Raw genomic sequence first — 14,078 nt, forward strand, 5'->3', positions numbered from 1 at the left:
TTAAATTTTACAAATTAGCCTAAAACCTCAGTTATCAGTGTATAGTAATATCTAAAGCCAAAAAAAGTGTACTAAATAGAGCTAAAATAAAGTCTAAAAAGTGTTTTTAACAGCAGTTCATATCAGTATGGCTCTGCTGTCCATCTCAACAGGAAATTAATTGTGAGGGCAAAGCTGCAGCAGTAACCTGTGCTGTCTTCATAGCTTTTAAAATGACTTAAAGCCGTAAGGTTTCATTACCATTAGAGGAATAGCCCACTCACCAATCTCCTTCCTAATGTTAATGTGGTTTCCCTCATACATAAAATGTAATTACCGGGCCCCAGAATGAATGGCAGGGCACCCACCTTGCTGGGGAAACTAATAGATCCTCCTCCTGTCTCCTCCTGTCCAGCCCTCTGTCCAAACCCCGACTCTCTATAAGAGCTCTCTATTTCTGCATCTCTGTCCTGCTTGAACTATTCCTGAGTCTTGCCAGGACTGTTTGGTATGTGAACCATGACTAGAAGCATAAATTACACCTGCCTTAGTTAATTTCTATTGCCATGATAAGACACCATGACCGAGGCAACTTACAGAAGGGTTCATTAAGCTTACAGTTTCAGAGGGTGAGTCCAAGGGAGCACACCTTACCCTGCCTCTTCCCGAGTAATATAGCTCTCGCAAGTTAAATAGTCTTCCTGAGCCCCAATACATCATAGTTGGGCTTAATGACAGATTTCATGTAGAAAAATAAAAATAAGCAGCAATACCTTAAGCAGGATAGTTTATTTCTCTCTAGTATAAAAATTCAGAGACATCAGCCTAGACACAGGGGTGTTGGGGTGGAGAGGTGCCTTGGTCCTGCCTCAACTAGATGATGAGACTAGTAGACTTCCTAGGGGAGGAGACCTTACCCTCTCCGTGGAACAGATGGGAGGAGGGGGGAGTGGAGGGAGTGGGAGGGGGAATTGGGATTGGAATGTAAAAAATAAGTTAATAAAAAAAGAGGAAAAACTTCAGACATAGCAGTACAGCTGGTCATGTCTGGAGGACTAAACTACTACCACCCTCAATGGGACTATCCTCAAGTATGACCTCAGCATCATGCCCCCTCATAGGATGGAAGAAAGGAGAGACAAGAAATGCAAGGTGTATACCAGTCTCCCACACGAGTCTGCAGGAAGCCACCTCCTTCTATGTATAATCTAAATCCCACTCTCCACTTACCACTAATGGCCACATTTCCCAGTAAAGGAGTAGGACCCACCATTTTTAGGCTGGACTACAAAAGTAATCCACTTGAGAGAGGAGGGTGTTGGGGTACTGACATTTGCCAGATAGATTTGCTAAAGAACCAAACAATTTCTACAATTTCTGGAAACATTCTTTCTTTACACACAGGGTGGATACAGACATGTTAATTTATTGCTCTTACTAAAGATAGATGTTAGATGCTTTCTTTCCCATATATCAGCAGTTCTCAACCTGTGAGTCACGACCCCTTCGGGGGTCGAATATCAAATATTTACAATTCATAACAGTAGGAAAATTGTAGTCATGAAGTAGCAAAGAAAATAATTTTGTGGTCGGGGTCACCATGACATAAGGAACTAAATAAAAGAGTCAAAAGCACTAGGCAAGTTGAGAACCACCTCTACATATGTTTTTATAATTTGTATTATCAAAAAGGAAATATTAAATCAAACACTAAGAAGTAAAAATGGGAGCCTTTGTGATGGCTTGGCAGGTAAAGGCACTTGCCAATAAAGCGTGGTGACCTGAGCTTGATTCCCAGAACCCAAGCAAAGGTGGAAGGAGGAACTCACTCCTCATTGTCCTCTGACCTCTGCAAGCGTACCATGGCATGTATATGCCCTTTCACAAGCATGCACACACACACACACACACACACACTCACACACACACACACACACACACACATTAATAATGAATTATTTTTAAAAGAGATGAAAGTGAACTTAATGAAAGGGTTTACTAGAGTAAAAAAGAAAACTATACAAAAGGAATTTCAATTCATAGGAATATAGCAATATTAGATGTATTAAAGAATACTGGTGGGGCCAGTTCAATCTAGTATAAAAGGCTTATAACTAGGAAAGGACAGCAAGGAAACCTATAATTAAGTGACAAAGACACACAGAAGGACTCACTGCAGATGGCACTAGGAAGACACCAAAATGTTTGCTTCGTGTTTAAATGGAAGAGTTGCGGATGATCTCCACCTGAGTCTTCAAGATGGCAGACTCTAAAGAAGACACATCTTTACCTTGAGCAATTCACTGGTTGTGAGACCTCAGAACAGTTGCTTCCTCTCTCATCATTTCCTCCCAGGTGCCATGAAGACAAGAAGTGTGCTATGAGATTTAAAGTAGACTGTGCATAATAGCAGGGCGCCCAGCTTATGTTAATAGTACATCAACAAATGGTATTATTGTAACAAGCACTGGCCTCTTTTATTGGCCTCTCTTTGTTTGGGGGTACCCACTCTTGTTCAAAGTGGACCCACAACTCTATAAGTCAGAGCCTATAACCCAAACCAAGACAATGGGATTCACCCCCTGAGACTTTGGGTAGAGTCACAGGGAAGGAGATGACATCTTCGTTGACACCCTAGTTCCAAGGGGGCAAGCTAGATCCTGGGCATTGGCCATTCTTGGAGCCACAGGGTAAAGGCTGCCTGAAATTGAAATCAACTCAGGGAAAAGAAGAATGAGAGAGAAAGGGGGGTTAAATCCTGTGAAGTCCTTAAATCCAGCCACATCGAGACAGGCACACACTTCAAACTTGTATAAACTAACATGTTTCTGCCACTTACAACCCAAAACTCCTGTCTAATAAATGAGATAACACAGAAAAAAATAGAGGGGGCCAATTAGCTACTTTTACACTGTAAATATGCCTTCTTTTTCTGCTGTCTTTTTATTAATTATATTGCCATTAATTTTCTATTTTTAACCATGTACTGCAGTCCTCCTCCCCATCCATGGGGGATTCATTCCATGACTTTCCAGTGGATAGCAGAAACTGCAGATGGTTTTAGACCCTGTGTACAGTTTCTTCCTATATATGCTTATCTGTGATGAAGAGTTATATATCAGGTACAGTAAGAGATAATACAATATTAACTAAAAATAAAATGGAGTGGTTATAATTATATTCTACAATAAAATTGCCAGGATCGCAGCAAGTGTTGGGACTGTTTTAGTAAAAAATGGTGACTTCAACACAAGCATTATGTTACCATCACAGTCAGTCAACCTGATAGCCAAGCGGGCTGTTAAGTAGCTAATAGGATGGTTATATATGGTGTGAGGACACTGAACACCAGGAGGTGTCAAGTCTCAGCTAGGGAGCAGGACAGCCCAGAATTTCACCATTTTCACTAAAATTTTGTTCTTTTACAATTTCACACATATATATTATGCATTCTGGTCAGTTTACACACACACACACACACATACACTCACACATATACACGCACACAAACACGCACACACACTCTCCCTTATTCTCCTTCCATACACTGCCCTCCTCCATACAAATCCCTTTTCCCAATTTAGCTACATTTAGTGTCCCACAGGGTTTAACCAGAGCCATCTGTATCCCACACACCTCACCAGTGGGCTCACCAGTAGCTACTCAAGGTTACCATGCCTTTCCCTCTCCCAGAATCTGTTGGTGGCCAATAAACCAGCAGTAAGGGGTAAGGTCCCACGAGCCCCTTTTCCCTCCATGGGGGACTGTTAGGAGGCCTCACTTCTGAGGGCCCAGTGCCAGTATGCACAGCTGCTGTGTGGCTGTGGTCCCCATGGCCTTACATTGCTTAGAAGATGGAATTTCACAGCCCCTCCCTCATCCTCCAGCTCCTAACACCTTCTCGCCCCCCTCTCAAGCAATGTTCCCAGAGCCTCAGGAGGGTGGTGCGAATCCTGTCTAGAGCTGAGCCCTCAACCTTCCTTTGTCCCCTGCATCTAATGCACCCACGGGTCCTTGTGTTTCTTAACCCCATTCACTGCAGAGAGAGGCTGCTCTGTTTAAAGCTGAGAGTAGCCTTTGCCTGTGGGTATAGACCAGGGTGTTTAGTGAGTAGTTTGATGTTGTGTCAATCCAACTAAGCAACCACCTTAAGCTCATTTTTAGGTTAAAAACTTGCCGAGAAACACAGACATCTTTCTTTGGCTAAGCTCTTGCCTTTTTTTGTCCAATTATTTTTCCCCCTGCAGAATAATTATTATTCAGGAATTGGGGTCTCTGAAGCATTTCATGCGACAGCCAGCAGACCACTTTTGATGTCTTATTCCTGGGAGCAGTGCAGCCAAGCCATTTTCACATCTGTCATCTCTACACAAGTTCTCTCTTCCATGGCTTTGAGTACATTATTTTTTGCCTCCAGCCTCGTATCTTTTAGTTGTTATATTTAGCTTTACTGAGTCTTTTCTTGGGCTTTTCACATATTCTCTCATAAAAGCTTCCTCCTCTTCCTCGGAGGAAATATATCCCCTTATATATCTTCTTCACATTTAGAGCAGATAGTTTCCAAAATGGTTCTCTGATTCATATAGTAGATCTATTTTAGATGCAGGCAATCTTCCTGAATCATCGGGACGGACCAGCACAATGGTTAAATGTGCAGATTCCCAATCACATGCCCAAGGTTCGGTCCCAGCCTTGTCACTTGCGAATTCCGTGTCCTTGGATAAGATTCTTAAGAGTCAGGTACTGTGTGTCTGTACTGGTGAGTTTTTGTCAACCTGACACAAACTACAGCCACCCAAGAAGGGATAATATCAGTTGAGGAACTGTCACCATCAGATTGGCCTGTTATCATGTTTGTAAGGTATTTTCTTGGTTGATGTTGGAAGGCTCAAGCCAGCCCAATGTGGACAGTGCCATCCCTAGGCAGGTAAACTTAGGATATATTGGAAAAGGAGCTCAAAAAGCCAGTAAAGTGTTCCTCCATGATCTCTGTTTCAGTTCCTGCCTCCAGGTTCTTGCCTTAGCAAAAATGAGCTAAAACCAAATAAACCCTAAGTTGCTTTTGGTTATGCTGTATATCACAGTGACAGAACAAACTAGATCCATGCCTTCCAGAGTTGCGTGGCTAACACGCGTAAAGTAATCACTGTAACAAAAACCCTGAAATTATCAACTTAAAAATTAGGAAAGGCTGTTCGGCTGATACCCCTGGGAGGCCTGCTCTTTTCTGAAGGGAGACTGAGGAGCAGTGGATCTGGGGGAGAGGGGAGGTGGAGGAGGGCTTGGAGGAGTGGAGAGAGGGGAAGCTGTGGTCTGGATGTATGAGAGAAGGATAATCTTTTTTTAAAGAGAGAAACACAAAAATAAGAAAGGATTGCTTTGTATTATGCTCTCAGAGGTTCCAGGCCATGGCCACTTGGCACGATTACATCGGGGACTGTAGAAAGGCTGAACAGCATGGTGGGAGACTGGAAAAGGAAAGTTGCCAACATCACGGCAGCCAGAACCCAAAGAGAGAGAGAGAGCTGGGAACAGGGTTCTAGTACCCTCTAGAGGGGCATGCACCATATGACCAGAAGATTTCTTTATCCAGCAGTTCACTGCCTCCTGGCAGCTATGGCCTGGGGACCAGGCCTTCAACACACAAACTTTCGGAGAATACTGATTCAAGCCTTAGCAACATCTGATTGGGTGTTTCATCTCCCACATTCCCACGGTGATGGCTAAACTTCAGCATGACTTTTGGCCTGGGTCTTTAGCCAGAATTCCTTTTATCCTTGTCTCCCAACTCTGCCCCTTGACTCTTGTGAGCTAGGTCTGTCTCTCTCTCTCTCTCTCTCTCTCTCTCTCTCTCTCTCTCTCTCTCTCTCTCTCTCTCTCTCTCTCTCTCTCTCCTACCATAGGCCCGCATCACAGTAACCCCCATGGTCCTGAATACAGCTTACCCTACAGTAGCCCAACAAATGTCATTGAATAGGTTGGGGGAGGCACTTTTTTATGCTGTGGTTTGAATGTGAAACGGGCTCAAATAGATGATGTTCCCATCTGGCAGTGTTGTTTAGGAAGGTTCTAGAATGTTTGGGAGGTGGAAACATCGCTAAAGAAGTGAATCACTGGGGCGGGTACTTGAAGCTTTGTAGTCAGTCCCCACTTTCTGTTCTGTAGTTGACTGTTTTCCTCTTTACTCGTTCAGGGGCCTACCACATAGATCCCACATAATCCCACACAGAGACTTAATTTACTTATAAAACAGCCTTATCTTGGTTTGTTTCTAACCAGCTTTTCTTAAATTATCCCATGTACCTTTTGTCTCAGGACTTTTACCTTCCTCTATTTCTGCATATCTTTTCTTTCCTTCTCACTCCGTGGCCTGCTGTGTGGCCAGGCGGCTAGCTCCCGATGTCCTCCTCATCTTTTTCTCCCCAGATTTCTCCTGTAATTTATTCTCTCTGCCTGCCAGCCCCACCTATCCTTTCTCCTGCCTTGCTATTGGCCATTCAACTCTTTATGAGCCCAACCAGGTATTTTAAACAGGCAAAGTAACAAACAAATGCAACATAAAGGAATGCAACACATCCTTACATCATTAAACAGATATTCCACAGCGTAAACGAATGTAACACATCTTAAACTAATATTCCACAACATTGTTCATTGCCCTTCCTGAGTACAGATGCAATGCAGCCAGCCTCCTGCCACCGTGTCTTCTACCCCATCTACCGCCGCGTCTTCCCTGCCATGATCCACTGTGTCCTACCTGAGCTGTAACACAAAGCAAACCCTGTCTCCTTTAAATTGCTTGCTTCTGGCCAGAGCTTTAGACAAGAGGTTCATTCAACATTAGAACTTCAGTCAAGAACTTCAATCAAGCATCTCCTGTCAAACAGAGACTATTTAACCTACTTAAGACTTTTGTTACACTTCCATTTTCTTCCCAAAGGTCCCCATGAGATTGTCATGGTCCCATTTCAACAGGAAGTAATTTTGAGAATACTACGCCCCCTTTCCCTACTGTTGATATTACAGGATATCTTATACCTGTTAATGTTAGTTTTCAATTATTTTAGGGTTGGGATTGGAAGGAGGTGTTCAGACTTTGGCGTCCCTTTCAGATAAGTTTAGGATTTAGATGGGATAGATATGCTTAATTTAGGATATAAGTAGACTATAACTTGCTTATCATCTTCTATGTATACATGTCATATATGTTTGAGTTTTGTATCAAGTTTAAATCTTTTATTTAGACTAAAAGGGGAATTGTACGGATGAGCCCACAATATTATCCATGCCCAAAGGGGCGTGGATAAGGGATGGGCACAGGTAAGGATAAAAGGAAGCAAAAGAAAAAGTACTCTATCTTGGAAGCCTGCCACGTTTCTAATCTTCCAGCTTGTGTGTTAAGTGTTTTCTCCTGTTAATAAAAATATTTGATTCCACATTGTATTGGTTAAGGCACAATGGTATTTTAACACAGCAACATAAAAGTACCCAAGACAGTTTATTTTGTAATGTGTGTAATTCCATTAGAGGCAGTGTTCTACCACCAAGCTACATCTCCAATCCCAAACAGCATCTTCTTTAACACTCCAATATTTTAATACTCTATTAGGAGATGCAGCCTGCACCGAGACAATTGTAAGGATGGGGCCCTACTCCGATAAGATCTGTGCCCTTATACATAGTGGCAGAGATTGTTCTCTCGGGGAAAGTGAGAACAGGACAAGATGATGGCCATCTGCAAGCCAGGAGGGGAGACCTTACCAGAAACCAGCGCTGCTGGCACCTGTCAGCCTCTAGAACTGTGAGAAAATGGGTATCTGGTGCTTAAGCCACCTTTACAATAGCAGAGCTAACACAGTAGATTGAAGATGACAGAGTCTGACAGCTGCCCACAGCCCACAGTGTCTGAGAGGAGAGGTTGGCATCCTGCTCCAGAACTTGTAGTTCTTTCTACTAAACCTCTAACGTAGGAATGAGAACCAACGGAAACTGTGCTGAGACTTGATGAAAATCCAGAGAAGTGGGAAGTCAAAAGGGGTACAACCGCCTTCCCCTGGAAATTGGTAGAAAGGTCATTCTAGAAATGACCCCAGGGGTGGGGCAGGTGTACTGGTTGCAAACGGGAGGAGAGACTCTCTTTGTCAGTAAGTCATCTTTGATGGGCTCTGAAATGGAGGAAGAACTCTTCGTCTTTCTTTCAGCCTGTTACTCATCGGGGTCTCTAAGTGAATTAAGAGTTCAGCTACTCTAGATAATTACTGCAACCAATCATGCTACAGCCAAACAGGTCAAGAAGACAAGTTGGTGAATCGTGTTCCGCTCTCCTTTCGTAGAAAACCATCCTTCTCGATCATTCATTCACTAAACGGCTGCACTGGATTTAACCTTGAGCCACACTGACACCAGCTGCTATTCTGGGAAGATTCTCTGGGCTCATTAAGAAAGTAGCTAACAGGAAGGAAGGGGTGAATCCCTGTCCCCATGAGAAAACTTGCACCAGCCAGCAATGTTTGTTGAGTACAGATCACGTGTCAGCTACTATGCTGTCGGAGGTGGTGGTGGAGGATGTGGTGTCTGAGAGACGGGGGGTTGGGGGAGGATGGGCAGTACACATATATACGGAGATTAAAGGACACTTTCAGGGGTCAATTCGCTCCCACTGGGGCTACCAAGGATCCAACTCTGGTCCTCATGATTTTGTAGCAAGAGCTCTTTACCAGTGGGCCATCTCACTGGCTCCTCATCAAGTCTTAGACACATACCAGTCTCTCTTGAAAGTCCCCCTGACCATCATGTCAATATTTTTTTTTCTCACCGGGGGCAGACTATGTCACCGTGACTTAGAGGAAGGTGATCCCCACATAGCCCTGATGAGCCAATGATGTAGGTATGTAGGAAAGATTATTGCACCCTTTGTCCCTTCCTGACACCGGCCCAGTGGTGTCTGGCTCATGTTAGTAGCAGCTTGGAAGAGAGTTTGGGCAATGCAATGCTAAAAAGAAAAGTAGTGTTAGTGTTATCTTTGGGGCACTTGTGGCAATGGATAGGATAAATGGTTAAAAGGGCTACTATAGGGTCTCTTAAAAAGTATATATTCCAAGTCCATTTCCTATAAAGAGATACCTTGCTCAGCATAGACACAGGGGAGAGGGCCTCAGTCCTGCCTCAATGTGGTGATGAGACAGGCTTTGCTGACACCCTCTGGGAGGCCTTACCCTACTTTTGAGGAGTGGATGGGGGGGTGGCATGGGGGAAGGGTGTGGGGAGCAAGAAAAGGGGAGGGAAAGGGACCTGGGATTGGTATGTAAAAATAAAAAATTAATAAAATATAAAGAGAAAAGAGTATACATCAACGGACATCTATGTAAATGCTCATGTGTCAATAGATAATTATGTGTGTGTTTATATATTCATAACATACATAATCGGGTTTAAATATTTACAATACATATGTATGAATACATATATAATTATTCTGAGACAAGATCTAGCTGTTTCACCCAATCTAGCCTTGAACACACAACGTAACATAACCTAGATTGGCCTCAATCCTCCTGCTTCAGCCCCTAAGCGCTGGGACTACAATTGTGTTGCACCATCCATACTCTATTTAAAATTTTTGAATTAAAAAAATGTGTTTCCCAACATGAATGGCATTTCTCCTATTTGCTACAAACAGTGCTAGCAGTATCCAAAATGTCAGCATTGCAACACTGGTGTATTTTTGAAGGGATTTTTTATTTTTAAGTGTCCTAGGTCTTGTCTCAGTTGCAAGTCTCTTCCTGGAAACATAAAATTATGACAGATCTTTATTGTAAGCACTTCTAAAATGGACATTTTTCCTTTTAAAAATATAAGATTTGGGCATTTGACAACTGTTGGACCCCACCCTGGTGCCTTGACTGCCAGAATGAGAGATTATCAGTGCTCTGAACACTTCGCAGACACTTTGAGGAAGCTGTACAGAAGCTACAGCTGTTTGCTGCAAAAGCACAACTCTAACTCCTGAAGGCATTGTCTTAGCCACAGGACAGAACATCTTGCCATCACCAGCCCAATAAAGTGTATGAGTCTACAGTCATTTCCACCTAGACCAAGGAAAGAGCACTTCCCTTGTGGTCCCCAACAGAAGTCTGTGAGCTGTACACACAGCCCATGATTGGTGCAGACACTCTTGCCACACCCTTTCTTACTATATACTTGAGCTATCTGGCTCGCAAAGAGACGTCTTTTGTTCTCTCCTGGTATTACCACATTACACTCAATAAAAGGCTCCTCTCTTGCTCATTTTGGTCTGCATTGTTACTAAGTGTCTTAGTCACTGTTCTACGACTGGAAAGAGACACCATGACCAAGGCAACTCTTATGAAAGAAAGCATTTCATTGGGAGCTTGCTTACAGGTTCAGAGGTTTAGTCCATGATCATTATGCCGGGGAGCATGGTGGCATGCAGGCAAGTGCTGGAGCAGTGACATCCTGATCTTAGGCAGAGAGAGAGAACAGAGACAGAGACACAGAGAGAGAACAGAGACACAGAGAGACAGAGACAGAGACTGGGCCTGGTGTGGGTTTTTCAAACCTCAAAGCCCAATCCCAGTGACATACCTCCTCCAACAAGTCCACACCTCCTAATCCTTTCAAATAATGCCACGCTCTGATGACTAAACATTCAAATATATGAGCCTATGGGGTCAGTCCTCATTCATACCTCCACACTAGGGCAGGCTGAGATGGTGGCAAATGATTGACAAGAGAAGGAGCCACAAACCCATAGCAATGTTAAAAGGTTCCAGAGAACAGCCAGGACAGAAATGGGTAACCAGAGAAAATGAAGGCTGGAAAAATCCGAAGACAAGAGACAATGGGTCCTAGTAGCTGGAAGAATTCCAAACTCTACGGCCATGTAAGAGTTCCGGGTATCAGCACCCTAGGCTCGAAAGTGTAACACTTGTCTCTGTGGAGCCTGTGTGAGAACTGTGGAACTGAAAGTCCCAGCACCTGAGGCCTGTGTGAGAACTGCAACCCCAGCAGGCACTGTCTGGTACTGTATTCAGTCATCACTCTCTGTGGGCCGCTAGCTGCCAAGTATCTGAGGCACTGACAAGCCTCCAACCTGAGCACCATATGCTACTAGCTTCTAAAGCCTGAAGCGATAGGTCTCTAGACATCAAGGTTTGGACCTAAAAACCTCTAGATCTGTCTGTCAAGCCCCTAGGCCTTGGACACTGATAGGCCCAAGACTGCCAGCTCCATAACAGCTTCTCCTTGCTGACCCATGATTCTTATCCGGGTAGAGTGAAGGAATCCCAGCCAGAGGCATGCTTAAGAAAAGGGTGGTGGAGCACGCTTTTAATCCCAGCACTCGGGAGGCAGAGGCAGGCGGGTCTCTGTGAGTTTGAGGCCAGCCTGGTCTATGGAGCAAGTTCTAGTACAGTCAGGGCTACACGGAGAAAATCATGTTTACATGGAGAAAATCATGTTTGAAAAGAAAAATTTAATTAAATAATAAAAAAAGAAACGGCTGTTCTCTTGGCTCTTGACTGAAGAAGAGGCTATCTTAGAGAAGACTGCCAGTAGGTGATCAAGAAGTGGATTTCGCATGGTTCTCTGGAGGAACAGAATGTATACACACACTGTTAAAGTGGACCTCTAGATTGGCTTACACGATAAGGCCTGGGGAGTTCAGCAACAGCCATGTGCACACCAGAGAAGCTGAAAACCTTGCCGCTTAGTCCACAAGCCTGGTGTCCCATAGTCCAGCTCTGATGGATGCTGAAGTCCTGGAAAGTTACCGGAGAGTTTCTGGCCTTTGGTCCACATTAGGAGGCTACAGAAGCTGAATTCTGACGTCAGTGGAGGATGGTGCTGGCAGGAGTGCCAACAGCAGGAATAGATGCTCTCGATGCTCTACTTCCTGGAAACTGTATCTAGGCTCTCATGGGAAGGTGCCAACCTTCCTGGAAATGACCTCACAGACCTACCCAGAGGCAAATCTCTTGGTTGATTCCAGACCCAATAAAAGTCGGTGGCCTTGTTGGAGTACATGCATCATTGTGGAGGTGGGTTTTGAGGCCTCATATATGTTCAAGCTACACCCAGTGTGACACACAGTTCACTTCCTATTGCCTGTGTATCAAGATGTAGAACTCTCAGCTCCTTCTCCAGCACCATGTCTGCCTTCGAGCAACCATGATTCCCACCGTGATGATAAAGGACTAAATCTCTGAAACTGTAAACCAGCCCCAATTAAATGTTCTCTCCTTAGTAAGAGTTATTGTGGTCATGGTGTCTCTTCATAGCAATAAATACCCTAACTAAGACAGAACCTATACTGTTTAAACAGCAAAGTGAATTAAGCGCTACCCAAAAAAGAGACCTGAGATACCACCACTGCCTCCCATGCTCCAGGAGAGGTGAATCATGAGTCTTACTACAAAGAAGGCCGGGGCCTCACTGCATGAAGAGGAACACCAGATGGGATAGGGAGCATGCTACAGTGTTTCACACAGACAGCCAAGCCAGTGGCCTGGGAACTAGCAGATTTCCCCTGCATACCACCTACTGTGGAACAGGAAGAATCAAGCAGTTCCTGGAGGGCTAGGGGTGTACCACAAGGATCCCAGACATAATTGGGGAGCCAGACCTCACAAGTCTTTTGTTGGTTTGTTTTTGTTTTTCAAGACAGGGCTTCTCTGTGCAGCTCTGGCTGTCCTGAAACTCACTCTATACATCAGTCTGGCCTCAGACTCAGATCCACCTGCACCTGCCTCCCAAGTGCTGGGATTAAAGGTGTGTACCACCACGCAGCCAACCACAGAGTTCTTAAAGCCACAGGATCCGACAGCTGGGTGATGAGAGAAAGATAGCTGTGACAGAGTCAGGTGACACTGAGAAAAACACACTTCACCCACCTCGTACACTGGCTATCTGTCACCACCACCCCAGCCACACAGTTCTCAAAGCAGCAAAAAAGCCCAGGGGAATCCAGAAGGCTATGCTCAGGCTACCCATGTCTGGACAGCTTTAAAAAATTAGAACTAGTTTATCTTATAGAAAAACGCTAACTACATTTCCTGCCATCAAAATTCACGGCCTGAATCTTGCCATGCTTATACACACCTGTATCCAGATACTTGTATTACATTTTCTGAAATGCTAATGGTGGCTACCCATAAAGGATGGAAGTGTTGAAAGGATGGAGATTTGGGGTTATTGTTGTTGCTGTTGGGGGCTTATGTTGTTTGTCTTTGGTTGGGTTTGGGGTTTTTGTTTTGGATTCTTGTTTTGGGGGGTTGGGGTTTTGTTTGGTTGGTTGGTTGGTTGGTTTTGGTTTTTTGAGACAGGGCTTCTCTGTGTAGCTTTGGAGCCTTTCCTGGAACTTGCTCTGTAGACCAGGCTGGCCTCAAACTCACAGAGATCCTTCTGCCTCTGCCTTCCCAGTGCTGGGATTAAAGGTGTGCACCACCAACGCCTGGCAGGATTTGTAATCTACAACACTGTCCTCACACCACTAATGTTTCATCCTTACACGGTGATATAAACACAGTTTTACTCGGCGGGGTATGGTAGAAGTGGATGGTCATTTCCTGAGAATTGCAATAGAATTTAGTAGTGTTGTAATTTTAAAAAGCTGTGTATGAGAGAAAGACATCATGTGACAGAGCTTAGGTGGAGGGATCTTTTATTGGAGGAAAGTTAATGGGAAAGGGGGGAGGGAGAGGGGAGGCAAGTCTCTGGGGACAGGAGCAGCAGAAGAGAGGAAAAGAGAGAGGGAGGGTAGAGAGGGAGGAGAGGGAGGAGGAGGGGGGATGGGAGGTGGGCAGGGCCCTTTTAAAAAGGAATGTAGTTGAATGTGCACAGGTGGTGCTCTTAGTGGCTGCAGCTGAGGATGTATCCTGTCAGAACCCCAAGGTCAGGCCAGTACAGATGTCTGAACACTAACAGGTGGGTCATTTGAGTTTCCTTCAGGTAGGTGTGTATCCCTAGAATTATACACTAGTTTTTCACAACCAAATTCCTTACAGTCAAAATCCCTCTGACCTTCACTCTTTGAGTTACCTGCCAATCACACCCAGACTGCAATCATTTTTATGATGTTT

At 44.4% G+C, this 14,078-nt stretch overlaps 2 long non-coding RNA genes across 2 annotated transcripts; both read right to left on the minus strand.

Moving 5' to 3' along the window:
- Positions 1-9,737: 9,737 nt before the first annotated feature.
- On the minus strand, positions 9,738-10,845 carry LOC121134123. The gene is made up of 3 exons (XR_005871151.1): positions 10,688-10,845; positions 10,379-10,460; positions 9,738-9,761 (listed from the first exon to the last, which is right to left on the minus strand). It is a non-coding gene; the product is annotated as an uncharacterized LOC121134123 (long non-coding RNA).
- A 608-nt stretch (positions 10,846-11,453) lies between these two features.
- On the minus strand, positions 11,454-11,933 carry LOC121134109. The gene is made up of 2 exons (XR_005871129.1): positions 11,684-11,933; positions 11,454-11,586 (listed from the first exon to the last, which is right to left on the minus strand). It is a non-coding gene; the product is annotated as an uncharacterized LOC121134109 (long non-coding RNA).
- Positions 11,934-14,078: the final 2,145 nt, after the last annotated feature.

Source organism: Mesocricetus auratus, unplaced genomic scaffold (assembly GCF_017639785.1).
Source record: "Mesocricetus auratus isolate SY011 unplaced genomic scaffold, BCM_Maur_2.0 Super-Scaffold_100026, whole genome shotgun sequence".
NCBI classification, from domain to species: Eukaryota; Metazoa; Chordata; class Mammalia; order Rodentia; family Cricetidae; genus Mesocricetus; species Mesocricetus auratus.